We start from the raw sequence: 5,782 nt of genomic DNA, 5'->3' as shown, positions 1-5,782 counted from the left end.
GAGAATCAAGACCTATTATGTAAAGGTACAGAATCCCAATGATGAATGTAATTGTATTGTATACCTAGATTGTACCAATAACCTCAATAAAAAGAAAAAAAAAGAATACAGCAGTTACATTTATCATTGAGATCTTGTACCTTTGCATGACAGATGTTGGTTCTCATTTTTTCCCCCACATCCCTGCCCTCCCTTCACCCCTTACACACTCCAATAATACAAAGACTTTGTTTCCATTTTTTTCTTTTCTTATATTATTTCTTTTCCCTTATTTTCTTTCCCCTATCCTTTCTACTTCCCTTACACCTTTAGCCCTTTTCTTCCTATTTCATATTGTTAATTTTATAGTTTCGATCTTATTTATGCTTTTAGTTTTTCACACCAGATAAACTATTTGGTATTTACACATATGTGTCCTATTTATTTCACTTAAGGATATGGACACAATATGCATCCATTTTCTTATGGATGACTCTAGGTTCTCATTCTTTTTGGCTGAGTAGTATAGAATAACCACATCTTCTTTATCCAGTCACCAAATGATGGGCAATTAGGCTGTTTCTAAGTTTTAGCTACTACAAACTGTTGTGATAAACATGGGTGTGCACATATCACTGCAGTATGATTCTTTTAATTCTTTTGGAAAGATACCCAGCAGAGGGATAGCTGGGTCAAATGGAACCTCTAGTCCTAGTTCTTTGAGGTATCTCCATATTGATTTCCATAGTGGTTGCACCAGTCTGCACTCCCGCCAGCAACGGAGAAGGGCTCCTTTCTCCCCACAACCCCGCCAACATTTGTTATAGTTTGATTTCTTGATAGCAGCCATTCTTTCGGGGTGAGGTGGAATCTCAGTGCTGTTTTCTTCTTCACCTCACCAATAACCACTTATGTTGAACATTTTTCATATATTTATTTGCTGCTTTTACTTCTTTGAGAAATGTAAGTTAATTTCAGATGCCCATTTTTAAGTTGGGTCTTTATATTTGGGAGTTATTATTTTTTGGAGTTCTTTATATATTCTAGATAAGAGTCTTTTGTCTGAGGAGCAGCTGGTAAAAATGTTTTCCCACACTGTAGGTTGTCTCTTAGCTCTGTTGATTTCTTTTGCAGTTCAGAAGCTTATTATTAAGATGTGATCCCAGTTGTGGATTTTTTTTATGCTAGTTCCTGTGCTACTGAGGATTTGTTCATAAAGTCTTTTCCTATGCCAATGTCTTCCAGAGTTGGGCCTAACATATCTTTCAGCAATTTTTGTGTTTCTGTTTTAATAGTAGATCTTTAATCCATCTGGATTTTAGTTTAGTGCATGGTGAAAGATGAGGGTCTAGTTTTAATCTTCAGAAGGTTGAAATCCACTTTTTCCACCACCATTTATTAAGGAGGTTATCTTTCCTCCACTGAGGATGGTTGGTTTCTTTGTCAAAGATGAGTACATCTGGAGTTCTTTCTGTATCTTCCAATCTATTCCACTGATCCTCAGGTCTTTTTCTTTGCCAGTACCATGCTATTTTTATCACAGTACCTTTGTAGTATAGTTTCAAGTTGGGGATTGTAATATCCCCTTTCTTGTCTCTGTTGCTGAGAATTTCTTTGTTTTTTTTTTTTTTTTTGGGTTTTTTTTTTTTTTTTTTTTTTTTTTTTTTACTCTGGAACTCACTATGTAGCCCAAGCTGGTCTTGAACTCACAGCGATCCTCCTGCCTCAGCCTCCCGAGTGCTGGGATTACAGGCATGAACCACCACGCCCATCTGTTGCTGAGAATTTCTTTTGCTTTTCTAGGTCTCTTCTGGTTCCAAATGAATTTTTGGATTATTTTCTCTTGTTCTGTGAAATATACTGTAGGAATTTCAATCAGGATTGCATTGAATCTGTAGAGCAGTTTTGGTAGTATTTCCATTTTAACTATGTTGATTCTTCCTACTCAGGAGCAAGGGACATTTTTCCATTTTCTTATATCCTCTTCAAAGGAAATAAATATTTAAACAGAAACACTAAACTGGCTGGAAGAGAAATTAAATAGAACCCTTGAAGACATTGGTGTTGGAAGATTTCATGAACAAAATCTCAGCTGCACATGAGAATCAAAGAATCAACAATTGGGATCTTGTCTTATGAAAGAGCTCATGTACAGGGACTGGGATTTAGCTCAGTGCTGTCACCACCTGCCTTGCAGTTGCAAGGTCCTGAATTTGATTCCCAGTAACAACAACAACAAAAAAGGCTTATGTACAGCAAGAGAAACTACAGAGTGAGAGACAATCCATAATGTGAGAAAAAAACTTTTAACAGCTGTTTCTAAGGCAAAGTTCTGCCATCTAGAATATATGAAGAACTTTACAAAAAAATCAGATCTCCCGAATTTAAAGAGCCAATACTAATACGGACATGTGAAATGAACAGACATCTCTCTGGCAAAGAAGTGAAAACAACAAATTCTTTGTGAATAAGGAAGCATGAAGGGGATGAAGGGAGGGCATTGGTATGGCAAAAAATAAGAACCAATCCATATCATGTAAAGGTACAAGATCTCAAAAATAAATGTAACTGTATTGCTTGCTTTAAATGTACCAACAAACTAAATGGGGGAAAAAAAGAAGTAAAAAAAGCAAATCAATATATGAAAAACTTTTCAACATCACTGGCCATTCAAGAGATGCAAATGAAAACAACACTGAGATTCCCCCTCACTCCAGAAAGAATGGCTGCTATCAAGAAATCAATCAATAACAAGTGCTGGAAGGGTTAAGGGGGGAAAAAAGAACCCTTCTCCATTGTTGGTGAGAGTGGAGATTGGTGCAAGCACTGTAGAAATCAGTATGGAGATACGTGAAAAAACTAGGATTAGACATTCCTGTTGACCAAGCTATCGCTCTGCTCAGTGTCTTCCCAAAAGTATTAAAATATTCATACCACACCTATATATATGTGCACCCATGTTTATTGTGGCACAGGTTTTCATAGCTAAAACTTAGAAACAGCCCCATTGCCCATCAACTGGTGACTAGGTAAAGATTTTTTAATAAAATGGAGTATTACTCAGCCATGAAGAATGATAAACTAGAGATATTTATAGCTAAATGAATGCACATCGAGGCCATAATGTTATGTGCAATAAATAGGACATACGTGTAAATATGGAATAGTTTCTCTAGTGTGAGTAACTGAAAGTATAAATAAGGATCAAAATGTATAATTGATTTTGTGAAATAGAAAAGTTTTAAAATGGGAAGGGGAAAGGAAAGAAGGGGGAAATAAATATGAGAAAAGGAAAACAACAGAAGCAAAGTTTTTGTAAATGTAAATAAGGAGGGATGCGGGGGTTAAAGGAAGGTCAGGGAACGAGAAAAAAATAAGAACCAAGATATATCTTGTAAAGGTACAAACTCCCAATGATGAATATCGTAATATTACATACCTAAAATGTACCAATATATTTAATGAATCAAAAAATTAAAACTGGGCTGGGGATTTAGCTCAGTGGTACTGCCACCTGCTTCACAACCACAAAGACTCAAGTTCAATCCCCAGTACCAAAAGAAAATAAATAATTAAAAATTTAAAAATAAAAAATAAAACTAGAGGTTCCATTCAACCCAGCTATTCTTCTTGGTATGATCCAGAAAAAATTAAAGGCATCATACCTCAGCACAATATGCACACCCATGATTACAGCTACACAGTTTCTAATAGCTAAATCTTGGAAACAGCCCAAATGCCCATCGACATGTGAATGCATAAAGATGTAGGTTTTTTTGTACAGTGGAGTACACTCTGCCATAAAGATAGACAAGGTCAAAACATTTCTAGCTAGATGAATGAACCTTTGCCCATAATCTTAAGTGAGAGAAATTGAAAACACATGTTTAAATACCACATTGTTTCTCTAGTATGAGAAACCAAAAATGGAAATGAAGAATAAAATGTATAATTGATGTTGGGAAATGGGAGACAATGTCCAAATGAGAAAGAGAATAAGGTAGGGGGAGGGGAAAATGAAATATGGGACATGAAATAAAGAAATGAAGGAACAATGGAAACAAAGCTTTTGTAAGTAAGGGGACAAGAAGGGTCTAAGGGAGTAGGGAATGAGGAAAAAAGCAGAAGCAAATATATCATGTAAAAGTGCAAATTTCCTACGATGAATGTTATTATGTATATCTAAAATGTACCAATAAAGGTTTGCTGCCAAAAATCAATAGTGGCTAATTACTAGTGAACTTTATCAATACATTTCTTAAATAGAACTGTATTTCTTAGCAAGCTTCATCTAAATATTACCAGTTGGCTGGGCCAGGGAGTTAGTTCAGTGGCAGTGTACATGTCTGACAAGCACAAGGTCTTGAGTTCAATCCAAAAAAAATTACATGTTGGCTTTTGCTTAGTATAATTCTGCACTAAATTTCTGTATTAAATGAGATCAAAGATGAATAAAAAATCAATAGCATGCTTTTATACAAATATCAAACTCACTGAGAAACAGCTTTCACGGTAGTTTCAAAAAATGAAATACTTAGGAATCCATCTAATGAAGGAAGTAAAAAACTTTTACATTAAAACTATAGTACTCTGAAAAATGAAATTGAATAGACTATCAGATTATGGAAAAATATTCCTTCTTCCTGAGTAGGTAGAAACAATGCAGTGAAAATGGTAAGACTTGTAATATTGTTATACAGATTTAATGCAATCCCAATCAAGATACCAATAGTACACCTAACAATATTAGAGAAAACAATTCTAAAATTCTTTTAGAACCAGAAGAGACCTAGAATAGCAAAAGCAGTTCTAGGCAACAAAGGCAAGGCAGGAGGCACCAGAGTCCCTGACCTGCATATTTACTACAAAGCTAATGTGTTTTTTAAAAAGCATGGTATTGGCAATAAAACAGACTCAAGGATCAATGGAACTGATTAGAAGATGCAGAAATAACTCCACACTCTCAGCTACATTAGCTTTGACAAAGGAGCCAAACACCTTCATTGGAAGTAAAAGAAAAACTCTTTAATAAATGGTGTTAGAAAAACTGGCTTTCAAAATGCTGAAGATTAAACCTAAACCCATATCTGTCACCATGCAATAAATTAAAATCAGAGTGCATCAAAGATCTAAATATTGAAAAAATTATATCTTGCTGGAAAAGAAAATATGTTGAACTCTTAAAGACATAGGTATAGGCAAAAATTCCATGAACAAAACCTTGATAGCACAGGAAATATTACAAAGAATCTACTTGGATTTCAGCTTACTTCAAATATTTTGCAGAGGAAAAGAAACTAGGAACAGAGTGAAAAGACAATTCATAGAGAGAAAAAAATTATCACCTTTTCCTCACACAAAGGAATAATATCTAGATTATAAAAAGAATTTTAAAAATCAGACATCCCCAAATGACAGACCCAATACAAAAATGGGCATCTGAAATTAATTGACATTTCTCAGATGGAGAAGTACAAACAACACATTATTATTTGAGAAAATGTTCAGCATCACTGGTCATTTGAGAGATGAAAATTAAAATAACACCGAGATTCCATCTCACTCCAGAACAAATCACTATTATCAAGACATCAAGCAGTAACAAGTTCTGGTGGGGCTGTGGGAAAAAGAATCCTCCATTTTTGGTGGGAATGTAGACTGGTGCATCCATGGTAGAAATCAGTGTGGAGATTCCTCATGAAACTAAAACTAGAGTTGCCATTTGACCCAACTATTATTTCCCTTCCTGATATCTTCCCAAAAGAACTGAAAGTATCATAAGCATCATATCACAGCAATATAT

This window comes from Fukomys damarensis, unplaced genomic scaffold (genome assembly GCF_012274545.1).
Source record: "Fukomys damarensis isolate Sample0158 unplaced genomic scaffold, DMR_v1.0_HiC HiC_scaffold_39, whole genome shotgun sequence".
Classification (NCBI taxonomy): Eukaryota; Metazoa; Chordata; class Mammalia; order Rodentia; family Bathyergidae; genus Fukomys; species Fukomys damarensis.
The sequence above is the reverse complement of the archived record's forward strand: the minus strand, read 5'-3'. Positions refer to the sequence as shown.